At 42.0% G+C, this 11,650-nt stretch overlaps 1 long non-coding RNA gene across 1 annotated transcript in view; it reads left to right on the top strand.

The window, feature by feature from the left end:
• LOC112551067 overlaps positions 1-9,850 on the top strand; it is a 31,748-nt gene extending 21,898 nt beyond the window's left edge. Inside the window, exon 3 of the long non-coding RNA XR_003095212.1 lies at positions 9,561-9,850. This is a non-coding gene — a long non-coding RNA (uncharacterized LOC112551067). The remainder of the gene's footprint in view (positions 1-9,560) is intronic.
• Positions 9,851-11,650: the final 1,800 nt, after the last annotated feature.

Here is an 11,650-nt window from a genome sequence, read left to right as displayed (position 1 = left end):
TATATATATATATAAAATTATGGTTGCCAGATAGTATCTGTTGGTGTTTTTTAAAATGCATACTAGTCCTTTGAAGATAGTACCTAAATCACTTCTTCTTCCGTTCTACTTAATACTGATGAGCTAAATAAGGTACAAAGAGTTTTACTTCTGTGTGGGTACATCTTCATGAGATGTTCACCGAAGAAGTGCCTTATTAGGTCCACAGTAAAATCTCAATGTCTACATGTGTGACCCCATTAGCCAACAGAAAGCTAATTAACTCTGCCACAGGTTAGTACTTGTAAACACAAATACTATCTTGAGGCAGTGTTCTTCAGTGCACAGCAATGCATATGTAGATGCTGACAGGGCTGGCTGGGACATGAGGGTGCTTCAGTGCTGGGGCTGCCCAACCAGCCCCTTTGCAGCACATTGATTTATGTCAGAGAAGCCTTGGGCTGGCAAGCTGACTCCCCGGGTCCCCTGCTAGCCAGGTCTGCTCCAACCCAGCTCAATGTGCTGTGGGCACATATGAAGATGTGGCACCCTGAAGCAATAAACTCCAGTATGGTATGTGCCAGAGTTTATTTCTTCATGCTAATAGAACATGTAGATGCACCCTGTCAGAAATTCAAATACAATTTCTTTTTTCAATCTTAGAAGCCAAACAAAACAGGAAAAATGTATGGGGAAATCTTGTAAGAATATCTAGCATCCGAGCTCAAGGAAAAAGACAGAGAACATGGATCAACTCATTTTTTCTAGGCAATTTTTTTTTTCTTTTTACTCTCTCTCTCCTAGTGGCAAAAAGTAAACATTTATTTTTACATTCTGTAAGCTGTACATTGGTGTTATACACCACAAAAGTAGCAAGACTGTTATATATATTTACAACGTAAAGGGTGCATCTACATATACATTTAAGCATGCTTAAATTTAATGTGTATTAGCTTAATGTGCATTGAGTTTTGGCAGGTGTCTACATGTGCTAGGACTTGGGACTAACTTTGGGTCAGTCCAGACCTGACACGCCGCTGTGTGGGGAGCTCCAGCCTCTGGCCACATGTCTGCCAGCACTGGGCAGCTATGCTGAAGCCAGAGCCAGCTTCCAGCACTTTGAGCCACTACACCATACTATTTCTGATCCTCCTGGTGTTTCAGGAACACCTGCACTCCTAGTTTGGGACTGTGAGCTACAACAGCATGAGGCGGGGGCGCAAACCTGGGCTGCCCTACAACCTCAACTGGCACATGGAGGGCTACCTGTGGCAGAACTACATGTCCTTCCCCCCACTGCTGAGGAGGACATCACTGCTTGCATTGGCACCTTCCTCAGGGTGTGAGAGGCCCATGCCCACCCAGCTCTGGGGACATGGGCTGCTTAATAAACTTTTGAACTGTGTCCTGCTTGTCTTCATGCTGTGGGTGTGGAGGGGGAACCTGATGCCACGGGGAGTATAGGCAGGCCAGGCAGGGAGTGAAGGCAGGGACTGGGAGGCCTCCTTCCCAGTGCAGTGCAGGGCTTAACCACATGTGTAGGGCTGGCAAGGCTCATAGCTCAGTGTGGGACTCCCGGCCAGCGATGGCATCCGGCTGTGCCCAAGGTCCTTGGCCCATGGTGTGTGGTGGGCTAGCACCCAGCCAGGGTCCCCGCCCCCAGGAGGAGATGGTGATTCTGGTGCTCAGTAGTGGCATGGCAAGCTGCTCCTCATAGCAGGGTGTGGGGCTGGGCTGAGGATGAGACAGCCACTGAGCAGGGCTCCCTGAGCTGCTGGTGGATGCAGCAGCAGGGCAGGAGGGTGGGATGGGGCCCTGAAGGCCCAAGGTCTCATCTTCTGGTGAGGTGTCACCGGAGGCATCAGGGCAGGGTACAGGTGAGGGCAGGCTTCCTCTTCTGGTTACATTTGCAGGGATGTGACCTGGTTTCCAGGGTGCCAAATTGCGGAGTAGTTGCCACATGAAGGGCATGGTCTTTTGGGGATGACTGGACTGACAATTGTACTCAGTCATAGCCAGCCACTGTGTCTGCAAGACCTTGACCTTCATGCAGCACTGCCACATCATTCAGGAGTGGCCTTGCACAGGCATGCCACCTGACAGGGCCTCATACATGTGTGTGTTCGAGCGCCCACAGCACTCAAACTGCCTCAGCATGGTGACCCTGTCCCAGAGTACCACAAAGTCATGCACGTCTTCCTGGGTTCAGTTGGAGGCCCTGGTGTTCAGGACAGGTGGGTGCACACAGACAGTGATAGGATCACCTCAACAGGGAGGAAGTGATAGACATACTTCCTGTGCCAGCTCTCTGGGCCCTGCCATAGCTGTCCTTGTTTTGCCGACTCTGGACAGCTGCACCCTGGACAAGGGCATGGCCAAGGAGTAGGAACCACATGGAAGAGGTGCTTCACCACAGTGCCTGCAAAGAGACAGAGCTGGGGGTCAGCAGCAGCAGCAGGGAGCAGATGCTGGCCCTGCTGCCCCAAGGAGTAAGATCTGCAACCCTGGGGAGAATGTGCACACGTAGACGCACCCGTAACATTCCTACCTAATGTTCTACACTGAAGATGCAAAAATGCATTTGCTACAATATTTAAGAGATCAAGGAGCCACATTAGAGGCCACAGTGCAAAACTCAGAAGCAAATCAAATAATCCTAAAATTAAAAGTATTTAAGAAGTTTCTTCTCTTTCTCCTATGCCTGTTGAATGTTGCGGCTGTTATATTTTTTCCTACCCACAGGTACACCCTAGGTACAAAGGATGTTTTTGCGTTATATTGGTTTTAGGGGGGGGGCGTTATTTGAGGTTTTTTTACCATTTTCCCCAAAAAGTGTCAGGAGGAGGAAGAGGAGGAGGAGGAATAGGTGGAAGAAGACCATGAATTTCCCTGCCTGTCATGCATTCTATACATACAAAAAAAATAAGATAATCCACAAATATACTGGCGGAAACTCTGAAAAGGTTATGAAGTAAATGAGTTAAGGCTGAGAAATTATTCTAAGGAATGTACTTGACATTTTATGAAAAATAAGCTCTTAGTTAAAACTGATTATGATACATTTTATATGCAAGTAAAATGTCACATTGATTTTTACATATTGATAGATAACTGTTTAAAATGTGGTCCAGCTGTTTAACTGAAATTTTTAGAGGCTACCTAAACATACAGTAGACAGCCAACTAACATTAAAACAAAGGCCAAAAAGCTATATTTTTTCTGCATCATAAAACTAAGGATTTAGTTATAGATTTGTATTAGAGAGCTGGGTAGGTCAGCAGATTGATAATAAGTCATAGACCTGTGAGTCAAATCTAGCTTACAGATGCACTTTTCAATATCCCACTAAAGGATCTCACCTAAATCTCATTAACAGTTGTACAAGTTACTCCCTAGTCAGTTTTAAAATCTCTTAACATTGTTTTTTCTGTAATAGGTTTAATCATGACAGTAGACAGATTGGACCATTAGACAGTAGACAGACTGGGCCTGAGCAAACACACATGTAACAACCCTTGCCATTCACAGTCACACAACTAGGTAAGGGACAAAGCAACAAGTTTCATCAGAAAATATTAATAAATATATAAATATTTAATAGTAAATATTATTGTCTATGATTAGCTTCTGAAAGGAAGGATATTGTACAATACCTTGTGACCAGCCAGCTCTGGGCCATCATCAAGCATTTCTTGGTCTATTATGCATTTACAAGTTACAATTTAAAACCTCCAGCTTTTTATGCCTCACATCACTGTAGAATCTGAGTGATGTGAGGCATGTACTCACAGCTACAACAGGATTTTGGAAATCAGTGTGTAATTATTATTCTCTGATAATTCAGCTTTAATCATTGCCCTTCATGTACAGTCAACAGTTCACAAATATTTGAAATGTACAATACATGAAAAGCTTTCTATTATTTATTAGTTTGTTGTTGTTGCCTACTGTAGCTGAATAAAATAAAACTGCATCTCACTGACAAAAAATAGATTACTTTTCTCCAATTCTAAAGCAAGCTGAAAAGGCTGATTAGATTCTTCTTTTTTTGAGAGCCAATATAATTCAGCATTTGCACATCATATTAGTACACTAATTAAGCAATAATGATCAAAGCCCATGACACTTCCTAAAGATTAATGACCATTTGGGAGAGTTGATGGCCCAAGGCTTTTCCACAGGCCATTTACTCCAGCTGGTTATTAATTTACTAGGAAACGTTCCTGATCCAAGGTTGTTATCAATAGCCCATTTGGACAAAAATAAATACTACTACTAATAAACCCACCTTGTTATGATTTTCCCCATTGTAGAGGTCCACCTCCAGAATACACCCCACTATCTCTTTTTATGGTGCTGTTGCTATGACAGTCACATTTAATGCAATAAAAAAGTGATTATGTAGAAATGGCATCCTTTGTTAAGCCTAAGAATATCCCAACCCCATAATTGGTACAATAAAAGATATCACCCACAAAAAAATCTTGCCTCATATATTTCCTGGACAATCATGGCTACACAATAGCACTTAAACACTACCCCATCTTTTATCAAATTGCTCTGTCTATATTTGCACAAAAAACGTAAGATTGCACATAGCTATTTTTTTTCCTGTTAGTATGACAGAGTCCATGCAGCTATGGAAAAACAAGATGGATTCTAATCTACTTTTTAGATCAGGCAGGAGCTAAGATCTAATTGCAGAATTGTTAGAAATGAAAATAAGTTTTGAACTAGGAAGATTACAGATATATTTTCAGATACTAGGCTGAACCTACAGAATAGGTAATTGAAATAAAAATGTAACAAATTAAAAAAGAGATCAAATTTATAACTCAGTGGGCATGTCTACACGTGCACATTTACTTCGCAGAACCAAAATTGCTGCACAGTAAGGGCACACATCTACATGTGCATGCCCATACTGCACAGTAAATATGTTGACTCACATCAATTTGAGTATAAATGTAATACCTGCATCATGCAGGTATCAAATTTACGTCCAATTAGTTACTGAGCAATAATGCACATGTAGACGCCTTACTGAGCAGTAACACTGTGTGTTACTAACTTTAGTCCCAAGTCAGACCACACACAGTGTTAATTTGCTTTATCACGTGCACATGTAGACACAGGCCTATTCCTGCTTACTGTGCAGCAAATTTAAGCCGGAATAAATGCACGTGTAGATACGTGCAGTGACAGTTTTCCTCCCATCAGGAAAGCCAAGTGATGGTGTATGAAAACTAGGGGTTTTTGGGCGCATGCTCCAGAGCCCATTCCTTAATATGAATGATCTCACCTCTTATAGAAACAATCTCTGAACTTCCTTTGTCATGAAATGTTATTATGAAAATTGTGTCAAAGCTGAAACCATGGGCTGAAAGTATTTGCAAAACTTATGTCCTTTTGGACCCTTGATTACTTCTGAATGTCCAGGTTGTAGTAGTGGTAAAAATGCTTTTTCTTCCCAATGTGAAATTCACAAAGCCTTCAGAACAATGCTTCCAAATTATTTCACTGCAGTAAACTTTATACCCGAGTTTGGTAGTTCTAGATATGACTATATATTTCCTTACTGGCTTTTTCTAAACCAAGAATATATGATACCTATTCTCTGAAGATTGTACTGACTTCCAGCTAATTTCTATTTGCAAATCAACATGTTGGTTCTCATTTATAGTGCCCATGTGGTTTGCGTCTTGGCAACCTTTCCTTTTTCCTCCAGTTTTGGAGACCACACTGACTCCAAGACTGGTAAAGAAATGCAGGATCCTTTGATTTCAGGTTGTTGGTTAGTGTTCATCTAGGCCAATAGTGACCCAAATTAATCACCATGAGAAACTAAATAATAAATCTATGTTCTATGAGAAATTAAATCATAAATCATCACAGTTTTCTTGCTGCATTTTTTTGGTGCTCAGGACATATCAAAGGAATTTAGAAATCTGTTTCTGTCTTATCAGATCCAAACAAAGATGCTTTTTCTACTTAATTATATTAGTACGCTTTCCTCACTATTTGTCTTTTCATCATGGCAGATCAACTGTAGCGCTCATTTACTCGTTTGGTTATAATTATATGATTGTAGCATTGTTAACATTGATAGAAACAGGGGGGTAAACATCCAAGAATTCAAGTTTTGTTTGAGTTGCAGCTTGGAAGCTGGAATGCCTCTCAGACTTCTGTGAATCTTTGACAGGATCATCAGTAACCTTGAGCACTCAGTTCCTGTCCTTAAATAGATGTTTTTTCCCATGTAACTGATGTTTCTTGTTTATGCTTGGGAAGTGCAGCTCCCTGCTGTCACTGAGAATGCTTTGCAGGAAGTGTTCTGAGTTAATCCCCAGACCAAACTGAAGTTCACTGTTGATCCCAGGGGGAGGGGAATCTATCTGCTGGCTGGGAGCTTACAGCCAGTTTTCCCTAGCAATGGCCCCCCCTCTCTCCCAGCCGGTCTGTGTTTCAGAATGGGAAGAGGGAAAGGGAGGAGAAGTAGCTCATTCTAGGGGTTCCCCTGCTGGTGCTGGAGGGTGGGGTGGGTGAATTGGAGCCTTCCCACTTCAGGGGGCCTGCATTACACCCACCCTACCCTCCAGCAGGGGCTGAAAAACTCCCAGACTGAGCTCCCTTTCCTCCTTCCCATTTTGAAAACAGTGACAGGCTGGGAGGCAGTGCAGACAGAAATTACTGAAGATGCTCTGTTTTGAAACATCTTCATCTGAACCTTATGCAATGAGGGTTCAGATTCTTGCCCGATCAGCCATTTTTTAAGCAGTGTGAAGCCATGCCCTTGTGTTTGGTCACGTCTGTAGGCTACTTTCTGTGGCCAGATCAGGTGAAAATTGTTACTTCCATCTACACCCTATTTGCTAGCTCTACTTTTGATGTAAAGGCAACTCAGCTCCAACCTTGGAATTGAAAAAGATGGGCAAATCCAGTGAACCATCTAAGACATTGTTTTCCAGGCCCAGCCTATTTTCTTCTCTCCTATATTTCCAGAAGATAGGGCAGGGGTCTGTACCTTACTTTTTTTCATCAGAATGTAAGAGGAAAAGCTTGAACACCTTGTGTTTCTTTCCAAGACACCTGCTAGACCCCATTTCCATGTACGGGAAATAACATTTTTGTCCATATTGCCCTTCTCCCTTAGGGTAATTTGAAGACAGTTAGATATATCAAAAGGGGAGATTTTTCTTTTCATTTTTCTTCAATATTACCATATTATATTTTATTTAAGGATTTTAACTCACTCTTCATTAGAAAAAAAAGTTACCTCACCCTCTCTCCTTGAAATTTCTCAGTAAGTTTTACTTTGTCCCAAAGTAAAGGATCTCCATTAAAAAGTTATGTGAACAGAAATAACATAGAAAACTAAAATCTTTCAAGTAAAAGATTAAAAAAAAATAAAATAACTAAATCATATTTAACTTCATAGCTCTATCCCTTTGGCATTCATTGCATTACATCTCCTGACTTTCATTTAGAATATATACAAAAAATAGGTTAAACATAATTACATAGGTTGCAAAACTAAATAGTTAAATATATTTTATTATGTTTTATAATAAAATATAATGCCAGTTACTGCACAGTCATTTAGTACTGCTTAAGCAAGTACTAAATGACTGTGCAGTAACAACTGTGCAGTCAGCCACTCTAGTAGATGCTGCCACTAAGCAGTACTGAGCTGTTGGGTCACCATGGTTTGAAATGTTGTCGACTTTGCTAGAGCCAAGCACAGTGGTAAATTATGAGCCTTTTGGCTCTGGATTAATATCATGCATAATGGGCACATCTACATATATTGGTGATGCAAAGGGGGTGCACGCGGGTACATGTGAACCCACTGAGCTTGGTGGCGCACCCCCTGCAGAAAGGTGCCACTGACACTGCCAGCAATGCCTGTGGACAGTTGCCAATCACCACCCCTTCTCCCCGCTCACTGCCGACACTGCTGGCAGCATCTGTGGGTGGTCCCCGATCGCCACTGGCCGCTGCCAACAATGCCGGTGGCATCTGTGGGTGGTTGCTGACTGCTGGTCAGCACTCACCATTCCCTGCCTCCCCACCACTGCTGACAGCACTGTGGCAGCCTGCGGGAGATCACCACTCACCACCACCAGGCTCCTGCTGCTGACAACACCACCGGTGCCTGCAGAAGCTTGCCATGCCCTCCCAGCCTCCAGGGGTATGTGGCATTCATGTCTACATATGCCATTGTGGTGGGGCAGCAATAAATTCAGGAGCTTTTGCTTATTGCTCCACAGTTTATTGCTCCCAGGAAACTCCTGGGTGCACAGTTTGCAGCAGCCCTGGCAGGCAGGTGGCCCAGCAGGTCAGCCTGCCAACCTGGGACTGCTCCAGCCAGACTCAATGTGCTGTGGACGGGGCGGGGGACTGCTAGCGCGCAACCCGGGGCCTCCCCCAGCCAGACTCAATGTGCTGTGGACGGGCTGGCTGAGTCATGAGGGTGCTTGAGTGCAGGGCACTTAAGCACCCTCATGCCCCAGCCAGCTCAGTTAGTATCTCTCACACACACACACACACACACACACACACACACACACACACACACACACACACACACACACACAGTCTCCTACCTGAAGGCAAGAACAAAACAAATTACATCAGCTGGAAGTCAGGACTCAAGAATCAGAATTTGTAAGTTTACTAAAACTTCAATATTTCATGGCTTTCCATGGCAATCCCTTTTAAAGAATAAATGGAATTGCACTATTTGGGGGATGCTGGGAAAAGAGATTTGTAGCTGCTTCCTCACTCAAATCACTTCAAATAGCAAAGCTTTCAGAGGTGCTATATAAAAGATACAGGGTTCAGACAATCCTGTGTGTTGGCTTTGGGGAAAAGCCAAAATAATGACATAGGCACTGCATTAACAAAAGTTCTGTACTGTATTGGATATATGCTTCTCATACTAACCAGCAATACAAGATTATTTACAATATAGACATACTGTGTGTTCATGGAGGGTTATAGCAATTTATTTTTCTTCCTTCTTGACCACAACTAACTATAAGATGCAACTCACTGCTTGTATTGATTTCAGTAGGAACTGTGAGGTTTCAGGCCTCTGAAAAATCAGGCTGTTTATTTTGGTGCCTTAACATGTGCCAAACTATAGGCCCCCATACTGAAGCATTTGGACCAGTTTAATTTTTTGTGTTTGTGCATGTGTCTCCAGCATTTAAGACTCACAAGTGAGATGTTACTTAGACTCTCAGACCAAAATTCCAAAGCTATTAAGGCATTGCTACACTCATTCTTGTAAGTAACTTGATGAAGTACTATTTTAGGAAGGTTTTACGTCCTCAGAAGCCTATGTCTCACTGAAAGTCTATGGGAAAGACACTTATGGCTAACTTCACAAAGAAACTCAATGCTAAACCCCAGAGTAGGTACACCTAATTTGACATAACTGTAAAGTTCTGCCCAAGAGGTAGATTCCACATTCCTTAGTTGTTTACCTAGGCTCCCATTCATATACAATATATGACATTATATGTATACTAATTAGCATATATATTTGTAATTCTGTTTTCCATTATCTTTTCTAGTCGAGCCGCTGGTGTAGTAACTGCCTAAGAAATAAATGCATTCAGGAAAAGTAGGAATCTCAACATAGGAATCACAAGAGGCAACAGCATAGGCAAAAAAGTCACCTAAAACTGCCAATTGGAATCGTTCTGTAGAGGGATGCATCTTAAATATTGTCTTTCTTTGCGTCTGAGACACCTTATTCTGGGATGGAAGATGGCGTTTCCTTCCACATAAATCATCTATTGAAGTTAAGAGCCTCAGGCCTTTCTTACAAGGTCCAATAAAGGGGTTAGTTCATTCTTCTAAATGTTTGTATTGGTGTCTTTAATTTTATCAGTAGTTTACTAGTTAGAAGCATTCAGCCAAAAGGCTGGCAACCTGGGTCAGTGAAATTCTCATTATTAGTCCTTAAATGTCACTCACTTTGCAATTCTTACTATTACATTTTACACTGTTTCTAATGCTCCATTCTTCAAGTTTGTGTAAATCTTCCTGTATAACATACCAGTCCTGCCCCATCTTGGCAATATTTCTTCATTTTGTGTCACCCACAAATGACATAAGAGCACAACTTCCTTCACCAGTCCTCAGTAGATTAAATTGGATGGCCACAAGATCCTGAAAAATATCACTAGCAACTTCTTTCTAGTATGAGAACTCAACATAACTCTTTGTAATTTCCCTTTTATCCAATTCCATATTTATCCTATGGTTATAGCATTGGTCTTTATTTTCTAGGTTGTCAAATAATTTTCTGCAAGGCACAGAATCAAATGTTTTGCTTAGATCTAGACTGACTAGGTTCATTGTATCACCTGTTGTTCAAGAAGTCATGCTAACCTGTCACAGAAGGATATTAGATTGATCAGACATGATTTTCCTTAGATAAAGCCATGCTGTGCTTTGTCCCATTTTCTGTTTACCACCATATCCTTGATTATTGTTTCAGTATTTCAGTCTCTATTTTAAGACCTAGAATTGCCTAGGTCATTTGTATTTCTTTTTTTTAAACAAATAGGCACTATTTCTGCTATTCTTCAGGTTGCCAGATTCATTGGAGATGTGTGCTAAAGGACTTGCTATTTTGTGCATCAGTGTGCTTACATGGAGATTGTTCATCTCTTCCTCCCTGCCACTTCTAAGTCTTTTCAAGTTTTCATAGTAATCCATCTGAGCTCTGCAATCTGAGGTAAACTTTTACCTCCTCATTGCTATTTGATACTCTATGAGCATCCACAATTAGATCTTCATCCTTACTGAATATTGTAGTAGAGTGTTTATTCAGGACTTGGTTCAAACATAGTATATCCTTACTCTACTCTCTCTTATAATTTCTCACCTCCTATTTCTATTTATATGACTGAAGAATCATTTGCTATGTTTTCACTTCCTTCAAAAGACATACCTACAAACATTACATTCAGACCAATAAAATTGAGCTTACTGTGGTAAAAACCTCTAGCTGTCCAAGCATGCATGTTGTTTAGTTTGGCTTAAACATGTCACATATGGTCCAACATTAACCATATCAAACCTTCCCTCTTCTCCAGAGCAGACCTGAGGTGCCTAGCACAGGGCCTTAGGCATTTAGCGTCACATCAGTCAACTACTGTGAAAATAAAGCTGGCCTAGTCATACTATCCCAGTATCTCCTCAAGGCCATCTGTTGCTGAGAAGAACTAACGACCAATCTTTCTCTTGAAAGTTGGAACAACACTTACCTGCTCAATCCCATCTCCCTGTCCACTGCAGTGAGAACTGTAGGCCTCCCCCTCCAAACTACAGCAAGGGTTATAGACCCCCTGATCCCCTCACTCCTGACCTCCTCTGCAACCTGCTGCCAGTTGCTCCCTGGATGGACCTTAATTACAAGGCAAGTCCAAGCACTTCTGATGTATGTACATGACCCCCAAACTCTGCATGTCCCTCTGTTCAGCAGGAAAAGAATAAGGAAAGACAGGCATTGGATTTGTGTGTGCCATGCTGCACCACACCATGAGGATGGGTGACAGACAGGAAATACAAATCAGGAACATGTGAAAACACAGTGATAGGAACCATTGGCATTGTATTACATCAGAGACCAGAAAGGTTTCCTCCATCCCTC

This window comes from Alligator sinensis, unplaced genomic scaffold (assembly GCF_000455745.1).
Source record: "Alligator sinensis unplaced genomic scaffold, ASM45574v1 scaffold813_1, whole genome shotgun sequence".
Taxonomy (NCBI): domain Eukaryota; kingdom Metazoa; phylum Chordata; order Crocodylia; family Alligatoridae; genus Alligator; species Alligator sinensis.
Note: the sequence above shows the minus strand (reverse complement) of the source record. Positions and strands in the feature narration are given on the sequence as shown.